General features: G+C 40.9%; 1 long non-coding RNA gene across 1 annotated transcript in view; it reads right to left on the bottom strand.

Moving 5' to 3' along the window:
* The window catches only part of LOC122791326, a 78098-nt gene extending 63042 nt beyond the window's left edge, over nucleotides 1–15056 (bottom strand). Inside the window, exon 1 of the long non-coding RNA XR_006363133.1 lies at nucleotides 14994–15056. This is a non-coding gene — a long non-coding RNA (uncharacterized LOC122791326). The remainder of the gene's footprint in view (nucleotides 1–14993) is intronic.
* Between the last annotated feature and the right edge of the window lie 1466 nt (nucleotides 15057–16522).

Below are 16522 nucleotides of genomic sequence, written 5' to 3'. Positions count from 1 at the left end.
TTCTGTCCAACAGGGCACTGATGAATTCTTGTTGTTGCAAGGGTTGAAAATTTGACTTTTCATAATTTATTGTGATTCCTAGAGATGCACAGAGATGCAGAGTGTAATCTCTTGCCCATTCTATTTGAGACCTGGTGGTAGCAGTGAGGAGCCAGTCATCAAGGTGTGGAAAAACTCAAAATCCTTGCAGTCTGAGATGAGCTGTTACCACTGCCATGCATTTGGTGAACACCCTGGGGACTGAGGTGAGTCCAAACGGCAGTGCTCTGAATTGGAAATGACTGGCTCCCAGCCAGAAGTGCAGGAACCTCCTGGAGCATTTGTCCATTTTTTATGTGGTAATACACATCCTGGAGGTCTATAGAGCACATCCAATCATCCTTTTCCATAAATGGACTGTACTGAGACAAATTGAAATTTTGTTTCTTGTACTGCCTTGTTGAACTGGCTGAGATCCAAAATGGGTCTTTAGTCCCCTGTTTTTTGGGCACTAAAAAGAACCATGAGTAAAACCTGGATCTTATTTGGTCTGGTGAGACTTTTTGGATGACTCTTTTTCCGAGCAGTGTTTGAATTTCTGCTACTGCTGCTTCCCTGTGATTGGGTGGAACATCCGGGAGTCTTTTTTAGAGTTTTGAACTTATAGAAAGTGGGATATTGTAACCTCTGGATATAATTTCCTGCACCCATTTGTCCGAAGTTATCAGCTGCCAGGCAGATTGATGCAGTGATAACTGTTCCCCGACTGCCTCCAGAGGAAGACAATTAGGCCTCCATTCAGGAGTGCTGGTAGGAAGTACCAGAGAAGGAATCTCTGGACCCTGGTTCTGCAGGCCACTTCTGCCTCTAGGGCGATGTCTTCCATTACTTCCCCCCTCTGCTCTGGGGAATCTCTTTGCCACATGAGTCATGGAAAGGCCCTTGTGATTTTTTAAACCATATTTCCCACTTTTCTGGTTCCTAGAGTAAGGCTGTTGAGGAGTGGAGAAATGTATGCCTACAGCAGAAAGAGTCTTCCCATCTTTCTCACATCTGGCCAGACTGTCTTTTACCTTAGGGCCAAAAAGGGATGATCCATCAAACAGAGCATTGATAAATGATGCTTTAAATGGCTCCACAAAGTCACACAAGTGCATCCAGGAGTGCCTTCTAATGGCTATGCCTGAAACCACCACTCTTTTCATCCCTTCAGCTGTGTGGGCAATCAGCCTCATGGACGAGTTAGAAATTGCTTCAAGGGTGGTGAGCTGAGAAGTAACTTTGTCCCATACCCCTTCACCTACAGCTCCTGAGAGGATATCTGACAGCCCTTTGATTAGATCCCTCTGTAACCTTGTAAAGTGTGCCATGTAGTTCAAGAACCAGAGAGCAAAGGTCAATGAAGTGTAAACACACTTCCCAAACCTATCCATAGTCTTAGACTCCTTGTTAGGAGGATGGATAGTAGGACTTTCCTCAGCAAGTTCCTTCTTAGTGGCTGCCGTTATCACCATGGCATCCACGGGTATACCCTTAAACACGGCTGTTCTTCTTTGGGGGTGGAAAGGATCCAGTCAGGTCTCTTGGGGATAGATTTGAATGAGTTGAGCATCTTCCATGCCAGCTGAATGATCAGGTTATTAAGCTTGTCACTGGGCAGAGAGATCCAAGCGATAGAAGGTTGGGCATGAAAAGCCTCCAGTTATACCAATTCCTATGAAGAAGGTTAGAGGGAAGACCAGCCACCACTCTGCTTCAGGACCTCTAGGATGTCCCTGAAGGAAACATCATCAGGGGTGACTTGGAGGAACCTTCTCCTTCATCAAAGTCGGTATCTTCGGTGAAGGACTCCTCCAGGGAGTCTAAGTGCTTCCTCTTGCACTTTTTCTTTGCAGGTACTTCTTTGGGGGATATTCCAGGGAAGTGTTCAAAAAGGGTCTTTCCTGTGGCTCTTGTGCCCTCTGTCCAAGGGTAGAGACTGATGGAAGCTCAGGTCAATGAGATGTAGAAGTCTGGCCCGACAGGGATGGCAGAGATGCTGAGGGCCCAATGGACAAAGCCTTCTCCATGATTCAGAAGGTCAGCCCCCCCCCCCCCCCCATAGAGGGATGGGAGCCTGGAACCAAATTATACTCCTTTGGAACCAAAGTCCCACCCTGCACTGAGGATGCAACCCCCGAAACCGAAGCCGGGGTCGATCCAATGAGGATCATGGAAGGCTGAAAAATTAATGAAGTTGATCCATAGGGTCTATATTATATGAACGAAACTTCATATACTCGAATGTTTTAATGAGTGAAAATTCCGAAAACTGAAAACGATATTGTAGGGGGCTGTGCTCCCCACAACCCCAGCTAAATATGTATACCAACTCCAAGATCGCACTACAGTGAGGAAAGGACAAATACTCCAGTCTTCACTGTACTGCGATCCCACAGCACGCATCTCGATGTCCGGAGTTTTCGCTCATTAGAGCATTCGATTATATGAACTTTGCTCAAGGCAACCCTCGGTTCTGAAGATGACCTTTCTACTGGAACTGAGGCAGTTGAAGCTGGGAATGTCAGAACCATGGGCTCCAATGACTCAATAGGAGCTAGAAGAGGAATAACGGATGCTGTCATAAAGGGCCAGTCCCGGTGCTGGTTTGGCTAGGAACTGAAGACAATCCCCTTGCTGTAAGGAGCTGATCCACCACTCTCATAATGTCCAATTCAGAGAGACTCTTGGTGGACTGAAATGAAGCAGTCAAGGGAGACCTAGGGGGTCTCGGATCGACAAAGGGGCTTGGTGGTCTATCCTTGAATGGGTCAGTAGAAGGAGACTATCTGGATCTTGGAACAAAAATAACATCAGACTTCTCCAGTACTGATGAGTCTCTTGGTGCCAAGGCAGCTGAAGTTGACTCCAAATTCTTGGTAGGTGCCAAATCTTTCTTGCCTTTCGGTGCTATGGAGTTCTTCAACACTGAAGGCTGCTTAGAAACCTTTTTATGTGGTTCCAAAGTGCTAGGAACTGAGGAAGGTCACTTCTTAGAAGAAGAGGATGATGATGATGATGATGAACTGTCTTCCATTTTGGACACAGAAATAGCCCCTTCAAAGTCACCTTTTAACAGTTCTTTAAGAATAAGTTTGTTTTTCCCATTTGGCAAGTGTCCTAGTGGAAAACCATGGCAAACTGAACAGTTCTCCTGCTGGTGAACTTTACCTAGGTAATATACACAACACACATGCCCGTCTGAACTGGGCATTTTCCTCTCACATTTCTGGCACCTTTTAAACCCGAGGTACTCTTAGATGACTGGGCTGGGAATTCAGACTTATCAGCCATAATGAAAATAAGCACACACACACACACACACACACACACACACACACACACACACACACACACACACACACACACACACACACACACACACACACACAAATGCACTCACCAGAAAAAGAACAGCGAAAGCTTTTTATTTTTTAAACGGGAAAAAAGAAAGGAAATCCCAACAATGGTAAGACAGAATACCTGAATAGGTATAAAAAGTACCAACAATTGTACTGAGGAAAGAACTGCCAATGGTAGTGTTGTAGAGTGAGGAAGCGATCAATACGCACGCTATTTAAGATAATGAGAGGAACGGGTCGAGGGAAAATATACTAAAGATAAAGGACAGACTTATAAAAGAGAAAAAAGGATATTTTTAAGGAAAAAAAATACTTAAACTGTAAGCCAAAGCTTGAGAGCGGTCGTACATGTTTGACACATGAAGCAGTAAATGAGATCTGGGGTAACTTTGAGAGGAGCATTATGGGTAAAGCCTAGCACGAGAGTTTGGAAGGCACAAGCTGAAATAAACAGCCTAGTCGGTTCTGGGGCCCGGCATCCAAATCTGCCTTTTCAGTTAGCTCAGCTCTAGTTGACTAACAGTTTGGGTATATGGAAGGTGCCCTGAAGCTTTGGTAACTGGCCACTTTTTATATGCTTAGCAGGATATAACTCATATAGTTAAGGCTTCTGCAGCAGTGATTGATATAATGAACATCAATGTGGCATTTCTGTAATTTTTGTACTGTAAAGACAGGGTTTGGGTTTCACTGTTGAGAAGTTAGATTTGTTTATGTTTAAGCTTGATTAGTTTTCTTTGTTTCAATACTATGATTTGTTTTGTTACAGAGACTCCTTGAGTAAAAGTAACACTCTAAATTTGGTAAAATAGATCAAGTTTTGTTATAACCAGCAAAAAAAGTCAAAGATTGAAGATCCATTAACTTGTATTAAATACCATATTTTATCATTTGCTATTACTATGAGCAGGGAGTCAGAGTTAGAGAAAGATTTCTGAAGGGGGTAAAACAATGTTAATTCAGAAACAATCAAGTACTGTCTTTCCAAGTGTTTCATTAAGTTGCATTTTAGTAAGGTTTCTACTAGACATTAACAAAAGAAAACAAAAAATAAGTATTTTTCCATGGGCCAATGCCCTTGTAATTTGCATCCCCTTATTTATATATGCTAATGCCATAGTCACACAACTACAAAGAAAAATGAAAAGACCAGACACTTAAGAGTCACTGCTAGCAGGCAAATAGAAACCACACTGACAGTGATTGCCTAAGCAAAAAGCAGTTTGGCATTTCATTATTAAGAAACAGAAAATGACAAGTTAAACCTGTCTACTTTACATTTGATCAAGTACAGAAAATGTAGAACTGATCTACAGAGGATCACGTAGAACCAAAAAAGCTTTAAAATGATCCCACAGCATTTTCAGAATACTTTTTTATAGTCCCTGGCACTAGGTGACCCTCAGCTTTTGATCAGTGATCACCTCTGTATCTCTTCCTTCCTACCCAGTACTACACCCATGAGATGGGACACCATCATAGGGAAAAGGTGATTAGAGGTCTATAGAGAAGGAAACAGGTGGACCTCCTCATCCAGTACTATCCCCCTGGTGGGGCTGCAAGTGGATTTGGAAGAGGATTGGGGACCTATTAGAATGGAAGAGGCTGGTCCCCTGTAGTGTCATCCTGCAATAAAACTCAGTGTTTTCTCCCCTTATGTGTTGATACTTTTTCAATGAATTGTACTGGTAATGAGATATGGCTTCAGAAGTCATGTCTGTCCAGCCTTCCGCAGATCCAGCCTGGCAATCATTCCAAGCTCCAGTATCTAGCAATGTTTGAAGAACAATCTGCTCACACCAGCAAGGGCCCTCCCCGAGATAAGCCTGCTTATCCTCCTTATCAGTTCTCTCAGATGCCTGAAACACTAATCTAAATTAAGTCACCTGGGCTGTAGTCAGAATGTTATCCATTTATCCCACAAGGCTACTGGACACCTTCCACACACCCAGACTTTCAAGCAGCTCAAGCTGAGATTACTAATTGGTGAGTTTTGGGGCAAAGCCCTTCAGAGCGTTCCTGTTAATAGGAAGAGGGAGGCTGGGTCTGAAAGGACAATGCTAGGAACAATAAAAAATAAATGTCCATACCCTGGGATAAAAACACACCAAAAAACAAAGGGATGGGGGGAGGGGCTACTGCAGCAGTGATCATTAGAACATCTACTGTTATGATAAACTCAACTTACACAACTGTAATAAGTTCATACTGATCACTGATGCAGTAGCCTTAGCTATATGGGTAGATTACTTTAACTAACTATATTTGGGAGGTGGAAGGAGAAGGATCCAGGAGTTCCAGGAGAATGGTCCTAGCAAAGCTTGACCTGGACCTAGACAAGGCATCAAGCTTATAGTGCTTTGTAAAAGTATGTGCAGAGGACAAAGTAGCAGCTTCTAGACTACATCTAGAATCCAATCCTTTCCAAACATCCATTGATGAGGCCAAGGCCCTGGTAGAGTAGGCCTTGGCCATGCCTAGAATAGTTCTGTAATGGTGAGCATAACAAAAGGCAATGGCCTTAGACAATCATTTGGAAATACTCTGTTCTAACACAGGTTGTCCCTTCTTCTTGCATTCACAAGAAATAAACACTTGATTCGAATATATGATAGATTTAGTTCCATCAGGAAAGTACCTGAGTTGTCTGTGGACATCCAAGGTATGAAGTATTTTGTCTCCCTCATTTCTATTTTCTGGAATGAAACATGAGATGGATAGTTTGGCTTAAAGTAAACTTGTTATCACTTTAGACATAAAATAAAGATTAGTTCTCAAAGAATCCTCTCCCTATGGAAAATGAGACTGGGTTGGCTCACCATAAAAGCTTGCAATTCAGATACCCTTCTTGCAGAGGTCTGAGCAATCTATAAAACTGTTTTCCATGTTAAGAATCTTAAGTCAGCCAGATTAGCGGGTTAAAATAGAGCAAGTGTTGTCTCCCCTATCAAAAAATTAAGATTCCAAGAAGGGACCACCAGATTTCTTGGAAGCCTCTTATGCAAGCCCCTTTTAAGAACATTTTGACATGAAACTGGTTTATAAGAGGAGGATCCATGGGCTGACATGCTGAAATGGCCAATAAAGGAACCTTGATTGAGGAATAAGAAAGGCTGCTGGCTATTAACTCTTATACATATTGTAAAATCAGAGAACAGCTAGCCCTGAATTGGTGTTAGCTATGTTGTTGGCACAAACTAGAAAACCTTTTGGCTTTCTTGCCTTCATTAGTACCTGCTGCACATCCTCTGCAAACAGGTGCCTGAAAGGAATTAAGACCCTATCATCCAGGAAGTCAACTGAAGATGATTGATGTCAGAGTGTATCAAACACCCCTGTTCTTCTGTGAGTAAATCCAGTCAGTAAGGAAGCTTGTGATAATTGCCCCTGGCCATTTCCAAAAAAAGGGAGTGTGACACAGCCAGCCCAGCTGAAAGTGTCATTTGTGAATAGTAATATGATTTGTATGCTTGCCTTAAAAATATAAGAAAACTATATGCTCTATACTGAGCTTCAAGATTGTAATCACAGTGCACCCTGCTTGAAAAGAGCAGAAATGTGTATAAATTATATGCCAATGCAAATGTATGGTTTCATAGAAAATCTGGAATATACAGAGTTAACTTGCAAACTCTGAGAAAATAAATAAAGAATTTTACGAGTGTGTTTACCAGAGCTAGAAGACAGAATGTCTGCAGCTGGAAATTCTTTCTATTGTTTGAAACAGAGGTAATTACAGATTTCCAAGGTAATTGTTTTACGACTTCCAGTTTCTGGCAAGCTTCTAAGAGAGAATTGTCAGCTTCTAAGAAATAAATACTTTTCATACAGACATGTTAAATTCTGTTGGTATCTGTTTAGCCTGGGAACTAGATGCAAGTGTCAAACAGTGATGTCTTCTAGCTAACCCAGCAGTAATGTGTATTATTAACTTAAGAACTATCTCAGAGAGAAAGAGTGCATTTTGTATTTCATTCTGGACCTGCTAAGAACTCACCAGCACTTTGCCTTGCTCTGCAAGTAAGTTATTTAGAACTTAGTTTCTCTTAGAGATAGGACTATAGCAAGAGTAGTCCTGTGATTGTGAACTCTATTGTCACTGTGCTGAGTTAAAGCATGTTGTCTTGTGTTTTATTATTTATTATTAAATATATTTAACCCTTTTAATTGTGGCTGGATTGCTTACAGACATTTAAGCTCTTAGAGTACTTGCATATGTATTTGGTGATAATGTACAAGCCACTCCAATAGCCTTTAAGTCTCAGTCACACTTACCATTTGCATAATAGTAACATTACACAGTAGAATTGGTCACCCTTTGCAAGGGCCTTAGAGTAGCTGATAAGAGTGGTTGGTAGCTGTCAGTATTACCTTATAGTCCGGGCAGAAGGGGGCACAGCTAGTGAACCTGTGCCACCCTTCCCCAGGAGTGTCTGTGTGTTTGTATATAAATCAAATCTCAAAGTGTGTGTGTGTGTGTGTGTGTGTGTGTGTGTGTGTGTGTGTGTGTGTGTGTGTGTGTGTGTGTGTGTGTGTGTGTGTGTGTGTGTGATATGTATGTCAGCTACGTGGACAGGGACACGAAGCACTGGTGGGAAAGAGAGGGTGCTGGAGGTTTTGGCTTGACCACTTGGCTAAGATCTTAACCTTAGAGCTGTGCCAGTGGGAAGTCTTATGGGGATCTGGAGAGAGATCTCTATACTGAGCTTCAAGATTGTAATCACAGTGCACCCTGCTTGAAAAGAGCAGAAATGTGTATAAATTATATGCCAATGCAAATGTATGGTTTCATAGAAAATCTGGAATATACAGAGTTAACTTGCAAACTCTGAGAAAATAAATAAAGAATTTTACGAGTGTGTTTACCAGAGCTAGAAGACAGAATGTCTGCAGCTGGAAATTCTTTCTATTGTTTGAAACAGAGGTAATTACAGATTTCCAAGGTAATTGTTTTACGACTTCCAGTTTCTGGCAAGCTTCTAAGAGAGAATTGTCAGCTTCTAAGAAATAAATACTTTTCATACAGACATGTTAAATTCTGTTGGTATCTGTTTAGCCTGGGAACTAGATGCAAGTGTCAAACAGTGATGTCTTCTAGCTAACCCAGCAGTAATGTGTATTATTAACTTAAGAACTATCTCAGAGAGAAAGAGTGCATTTTGTATTTCATTCTGGACCTGCTAAGAACTCACCAGCACTTTGCCTTGCTCTGCAAGTAAGTTATTTAGAACTTAGTTTCTCTTAGAGATAGGACTATAGCAAGAGTAGTCCTGTGATTGTGAACTCTATTGTCACTGTGCTGAGTTAAAGCATGTTGTCTTGTGTTTTATTATTTATTATTAAATATATTTAACCCTTTTAATTGTGGCTGGATTGCTTACAGACATTTAAGCTCTTAGAGTACTTGCATATGTATTTGGTGATAATGTACAAGCCACTCCAATAGCCTTTAAGTCTCAGTCACACTTACCATTTGCATAATAGTAACATTACACAGTAGAATTGGTCACCCTTTGCAAGGGCCTTAGAGTAGCTGATAAGAGTGGTTGGTAGCTGTCAGTATTACCTTATAGTCCGGGCAGAAGGGGGCACAGCTAGTGAACCTGTGCCACCCTTCCCCAGGAGTGTCTGTGTGTTTGTATATAAATCAAATCTCAAAGTGTGTGTGTGTGTGTGTGTGTGTGTGTGTGTGTGTGTGTGTGTGTGTGTGTGTGTGTGTGTGTGTGTGTGTGTGTGCGCATATGTATGTCAGCTACGTGGACAGGGACACGAAGCACTGGTGGGAAAGAGAGGGTGCTGGAGGTTTTGGCTTGACCACTTGGCTAAGATCTTAACCTTAGAGCTGTGCCAGTGGGAAGTCTTATGGGGATCTGGAGAGAGAGGGAGAAACCAGCCCCAGACTGACTGTGATCTCTGTGTGCTCTTACGAGAAATTGTATTTTACAGTGTGTGTACTGTTCGTCCTCCCAATGTGCATGCCCCTCACTGGTGTTAGTGGTGAGGATTGAGGCTCCTTGATTACAGGGACAGTGCACGGGCATCACAGGGAGTACCACAGTTGCCTAGGAAAGAAGAGAGTCACCACAATGATCTTGGGGGATTCCTTCTGAACTTTCAGAAGTACCCTGGATATTAGTTGTAAGGGTAGAAAAGCATGTAGGAATATTCCTGTCCAAGGTAAAGAAAAGGCATCTGTCTTCCAGGCTTTCTTACATGGAGTCCTGGAACACAATCTTACCAGTTGATTGTTCATAGAGGAGGCAAGGAGGTCTGCTTGTGTAACTCCCAGAGATTGAAGGAATCTTAGAAGACCCCATGATCTAGTTTCCATTCATGAAGGTCTACCCTGGTCCTGCTCTGCTTGTTTGCCCACAATTTTGCTTTGACAGAATGTGGGATGCCTGTAGTGTGAGACTGTGCTGTGAAGCTATCTCTCAAGCTAACGTGGTTAATCTGAAAATAAATAAGATCTGGTTCTCCTTGCTTGTTGAAGTACCACATGACTATGGTATTGTCTGTAACCATGTGAAGAGGTTCCAGGGACCAAAGAATATTCACTGAGTTGACTGTCTTGATTAGGGCGAGCACTTCTTTGATATTTATGTGTTTTCATCTGTCCTTGGTGTCCCACATACCCTACACTTTTATCCCTTCAGAAACTTCTCCCCAAGTAAAGTCTAAAGCACCTGCGGTGATTGACTGCTTTGGAGTAGGGAGGGAGAAGATGAGATCTGAATTAAGGATATCTGTTGTCTCTACCAAAAGATTTCTATTCTGACAAACCTAGCACTGGGTGTTGATGCTGGGAGCAGAGATTTCAGATACCACTGTATCTTTCTCATGTGGAGTCTTGCTACAGGTATCATAAGAATCAAAGATGCCATGAGACCCAAACTCCTGAGGTATTCCCTTGTAGTGACTAAGTTTGAGTGATAAACCTTAGAAATATATCACAATAAAGACCTATTTTTCCTGTGGAAGAAATGTTCTTTGAACCGAGGTGTCTAGTTGACATCTCTGGAACACAATCCTGAGTGAGAAGTCAAGAAAGACTTTTGAATGTTCTCTTGGAATCCCAGCTTTGTGTAAGAAATCTCTCACCCAAGAGATAGATTCCTAACACTTCGAAAAAGACTCTGCAAAGATTAGCAAGTCATCTAAATATGAAAAAATGTGGATACCCTGTAGTCTGCAATGAGCTATAACTGGAACTAGACATTTTGTAAACACTCTTGCTGCAGTGGATAGCCCAAACAGTAAGGCAGAGAACTGAAAATATGATCCAGGCACACAAAACCTTAAGAAACGCCTGAAGTCTGGATGAATAGGGATGTGATGATTTGATAAGCATCTTTTAAGTCTAGTTATACCACGAAACTTGAAAGAGAAAGATGAGGTAACAGGTTGTGAAGTGATAACATTCTGAATTTGGGCACTATCACAAACAGGTTTAAGAAAGAAAGGCCTAGACCTGGTCTACAACCATTTTTTTCTTTCTTTGGCACTAGGAACATCCTTAAATAAATTCCCTTCCCCACTTGGGAAGGAAAAGCTGGTTCTATCACTCCTTGTGGCAGCATTTGATAGAGAATGGTGGAGCAAAACAGACTGATCTGCAGGATAAGGAATGGCCCCCTGAAAAGGAGGAATTTCTTCCCACTGCCATCTGTAATCCTGATTAATAATTTTCAGAATCCATTCGTCTGAAACAATCTGTTGCCAAAGATAAAAATGGAGATTCAGACTTTCTGGAAGAAAAAAATGGGGCCAGGGTTGGAGGGGTCACAAGGTCTCTTGAACAGTCATTCATACTTGTTGGACTGCCCTAGGTTTTGAGAGGTTCAAGACTTTCTTTTGGAACCCCCTTGCCATTGAATTTTCTTGAGACTGTTCATTCTGTTTATTGTTTTGTTTTGCCAAAATTGGATGAGAAGATAAAAAAATCCATTGGACAACTTGGAAAATAAGGGCTGAACAATCTTAGAGATTCTGTGGATCAGCTTGCCTCTTTCGTCACACTTTTTGACCACCTCTGCATCAGAGATGCCAAAAACTAAACCTCTATCCAAGTGAACATTTAAAATTTCATTTTTAACATTATCTGGGAGGTTCTGAGAATTTAGCCCTGCAAACCTCCTCAAAATAGTACCAGTGGCCATAGCCCTGGAAGAAGTATCAACAGAGTCATACACACACTGGAAACAATCAATGAATAGTGACGTGTGCAACAGAAGACATTTAAGTTGTTTAATGCAGATATTCCCTCACAAGAAGAAACTGCAGATAAAACATCCCTCATACTATCACAATTTGTCAGAACAAACTTTAACATGTGAATCTGACCATTCAAAATTCTGAAAAGCAAAGTTGCACAAGAAAAACCTTTTCCCATACTTATCAACAACTTTCCTGTCCTTATCAGAAATAATATGATTAAAATTAACTAAGTGCATAGCAGCAGTGGGATCAACTAAAGCTATAACTTCTGGGTCAGGTTTGGGACTGGTGTATATAAAAATTTAAAAAATTGAGGAACTTTATACATCCTTTCTGTATTTTAGGGGCAGCTAGATGACTATCAGGAAAACTGCAGGCATAACACAAACATCCTCTAAAGCAGACAGAGCAGGAGGAATGGGTGTAGGCTCTGGAAAATCCTTCTATAACAACTCAGTATTTTCTGAGGGGATGAGCAACCTCAATGTACTCCCACTTAAAACACTGGCACATTCTAGCAATAGTCTCAGAAAAAGAGAAACCTACACAGGGGGAATCAGAAACTGAGCTCTTCTGTGAGTCTGAATCTGAAACATGTGGGAAAAACCCTGTAAACCACTCCTATCTAAATAAATCTGAGGAGTAGATAAGTGTTTGGCTTTCTGTTTATTTTTGATAGGAAAAATGGGGCCAAGTGTGTTACTGATGGCAGCAGATGCTTCCCCAAGGATGAGCACAGCATTCTGACACAACAAGGAAACCTTCCCTTTTCCTTCTCCCAGGACTGACAAGAGTATCTCTACCTTGTCCATTGAGGGAACCCCAACAGCTGCAGAGGACATGGCTAACCCTAGTCCATAGTGGCTGTAGGTGCTACACCAGAGGGATCCAATGTAAAAGATGAGTCATCTGCAGTACAACAAATGGCCACAGCAGAGTCACCCACCTGTGGCTAAAGCAAATTGCTAGCCTGCTGTGCTGGCAAAGCCTGTTTATTTATTTTTTACCTTTTTGTGACTGAAAGAAGGACTGACTGTGGGATCGGTAGTCTGTTCCATGGTCAAGCCTAAAATGGTGTCTCTTTCTTGGGGAAGACAAACAGCAATTCCCAGTAAACACCACTGATCAACAAAAGTTATTTTTGTTACCGAAAAAAAAAAATCAAAAGCACTTTAAAACACTATGCCAGACCCACAAAAGAAAAATAAACACAATTTCTCCAAAGAACAAAAATGTTTTCATTTACTTTACAATACTTTACAACCGACAGGAAAAAATGTATGCTTTGTTTAAAAGTAGGTTACAGTCGCAAGACAGTCCATTAAAGGAAAACACTCCTACCTTTAAAATAAGTTTCCAGAAAATGAAATTAATGGAACATTAAAAAAAGCAAGAAAATGGAAGTTTTTTTCTTCCGCAAAGGGAACTTATCTGCCCAGCAAAGGAAAAGCAAAAGTTGACTGTCGATCCTTGAAAGCCTCAGAGGAACATACTCTTCAGTAGCAGTAAAGCTCTGAAGGGCTTCTGTGCCTAAACTTGTCTTTTAGTCAGCTCAGCTCAAACTGCATGACAGTTTGGGCATGTGGAAGGTGCCCTGGAGCTTTGGAAGCTAGCCAGCTGTTATATCCCAGGCAGGATGTAACCCACATAGCTAAGGCTACTGCAGCAGTGATCAATATGATGAACATCAATCACAACTGAAAGTACACAGAGGCTCTGAAACACAGGCACAATGTAATACCTTTTACTGAACCAACACAGGTTTTGCAATTACTCGAAATTAAAGACTAGCTGCAGGCCTTTGCCAGGAGTTGTAATGTGTCTCGCATAATAACATTTTCAGTACAAGTATAAAATGCAGCACCCAGAGAACAAGAGTCTTTGCTGAAAAGAAAGGTCTTCTGTTGCTGCAAAAAGCAAAGAAATACAACAGCTTGTATTCTACAAGTGAATCCAAGTGGCAGTAGAATGGCAAGAGGGACATGAACCCATTATCTTTATGCCAGTGCAAAAACATTTAATCTGTGTTGATTTGTTTTCAATGAAAAGTGAAAAAAAATACCAAAAGCTCTTCACTGACAGTAGAGAACAGCCTAGTAGAACAGGTAGCCAACAGACAGAGTACACTACACTGTACTACAATGTACACTACACTACCTTCAGTGTACTAAATTACAATACCCTACCATTGTGGTATCAAAGGTATAACACCCCTGCTGTATTCCGTTAATATCCTTGCAATAATGTCACAACTTGTTAATGCAGTTTTAAGAAGAATTTATGAGACAATGCCAGCTCATGAAATAAAATACAAGAATAACACTTTTTATATTTAAACAGCATAAACTTACTAGATTTCAATGTCCATTTTCAGAGGTGACTCAAGATCGTAGGGCTAATTGGATGATTCACTTGGTAATGTACATATGAGGTTGTAGACCATACAAGAAAATGCTGTGATTTACAGTCCTTGTGGAAGATTTTTTTTTCTCACCTCAATTTGGTAATTGCTTTCATTTTTTGTGGAAGGTTGGTAAGTCAGCACTGTAAAACAGAGATTTTTTAGAATTTTTTTAGGGGGGTTGGGGAGGAGTGAATGCAGCTGAATAAATGGAAGAAAGAGCATCTGTTTGGGTAACATAACTGAACACATAGCTAGCACTGACAGGATATCTCTTTTTACAAGTATCAGCTACATTTCAAGTCTGCATTTAACTCAGAAGGGCCCACATACATAATGTTAACTAACAGCTGCCCTTTAAAACGTATTGCTGCAAACTGTTCAGTATATCTTTTGTTTGCCAAGTAAAAAGCAGGTTCTGACAAACTCAATATTATAAACAGCAGAATATTGTGAAGAATATTGCATAGGTAAACAAGCAAAACAACTTACAGATTCAGCACTGCTCTTTACAATAACAAAAAATGAGTGTGTGTGTGTGTGTGTGTGTGTGTGTGTGTGTGTGTGTGTGTGTGTGTGTGTGTGTGTGTGTGTGTGTGTGTGTATTTACTGGTGTATTTGTGAAGTCTGGAAAGAGGCTGTTGAAATCACACAGCAAGCAAAGATTAACAAGCTAAGATTGCAGTTTTGTCTCTAGCAGCAAACATCTATGCACTGTGTGACATTCTTTGTCAGACTTTTAAATATGCAACTTTGTTTTTCCCTTAGTGTTTAAAACAAGCGCTAACTCATTTCTTAATTTTTCTGCAGCCTTATATATTTGTATAAATGTAGTTCCTCCTACCCCACACGCCTTGGCAAGATCAACAGTACAGAAAGCAAACTCTTCACAATTGGTACAGAATGTAAACTCTACTAGAATTTCACCAGAACTAAAATAAATCACAATTCTTTAAAACAGTTAGATTTCAGCACTGGATGTGCAGCTTACTGACCAGATGATATTTGTTTGAACAAAAGGGACTGTTGTTCAGATTTACTTCACTCTGAAGATAAACTGTTCAAGTCCAGTCCATTTCCTGTGTACTCTGCAAAACTGGAATGCAGGGTGCCACTTCTACATCACAGAAACTCCTTCAGCTGTTACCAAGGAGACCAAGCGTTAAAAAAGCAGACAAGATTTGGTTTTCTGCTTGGAACTGCTTGTGACAGCTGTACTCAATGTCCTTTCATGTTGGGCAGCTAAAGTACATGTTTTAAAACAAAAAGAGCATATTGCTGCCTTACACAACTTGTTTAAAAAGGAAAGAAAGAAAAAACACTTTATTGTATGAATATGGATGTCCATGATCTGGAACAGAACTTTGTTTCTAGACTAGATTTTTAAGGAATCCCAACTTAATATTATATTTTTGCACTACTATTCTGTTAATTTATATTGGTGTTTATTGTTTTTTGTCAATAGGAAGAAACAAAACTATTTTGGTTTTATCTAAGTAGATGATCCTGAGTATCTATACCCAGAGGCTAACTGCAGATACATTAACAAAACTACAATATCTGACCAACTGTCTTAATGTATCATGTACATACCAAGTGTCCACAATAAATCAGTTAGAATTGTTCCTTTCTAACATATTCATTCTCGCTGATGTGGACTGCATGAAAAACCAACTCGACATACATACATACATACATTTATGTTTTTTTTCTGTTAAAAACATTGGGTCCCAAAAGAAGCCAAAGATACAATTTTTGGAGTTGAAGTATATGGCAAAACTGTATGTGATATCCCCACATTGGGCCAGTAATCAAGGAACCTGAATCCTTACCACTGACACTGGAGAGGGATGTTCACTTGGAATACAAATAGATACACTCAGTATTTCCAGATGCAGCTCTCTGCACCAAACATAATTTCTCCTAAGAGCAAACAGGGAGCACAGTCAGCCCGGGGTCTTTATTTCTTTATATCTGTCACCCTCCAGGGCCCCAATAAGACTCCCCACTGATACAGCTGTAGGGTTAGGTCCTCAGCTGAATGTCCAAGCCAAGTCCTCCAGCACCCTCTCTGTAAAAGCAGTGCTTCGTGTCCCTGCTCCAAGTAGCTGACACACACACACACACACACACACACACACACACACACACACACACACACACACACACACACACACACACACACACACACACAAACACACTGTGAGATTTGATTTTTCATATATACACACACACACACACACACACACACACACACACACACACACACCTGGGAAAGGCTGGCACAGGTTGTGCTTCCTTCTGCTCAGAGTGTAAGGTAGTTATCACTGTCACCAGACACTCCACAATCAGCTACTCTAAGGCCCTTAACAAAGGGTGTCCAATTGTACTCTGTAATACTAATACAAATGGTAGTAGTTGACCAAGATAGTTAGGCCTTCTGGAGTGGCCCACTTAGAGTCACCAAATAAATATAAGCACTCTCAAAGATTAAATACTTTCGAAAATGACCAGCCACAATAAA

This window comes from Protopterus annectens, chromosome 17.part0 (assembly GCF_019279795.1).
Source record: "Protopterus annectens isolate FY-2018-M chromosome 17.part0, PAN1.0, whole genome shotgun sequence".
NCBI lineage: Eukaryota > Metazoa > Chordata > Ceratodontiformes > Protopteridae > Protopterus > Protopterus annectens.
The sequence above is the reverse complement of the archived record's forward strand: the minus strand, read 5'-3'. Positions and strand labels throughout refer to the sequence as shown.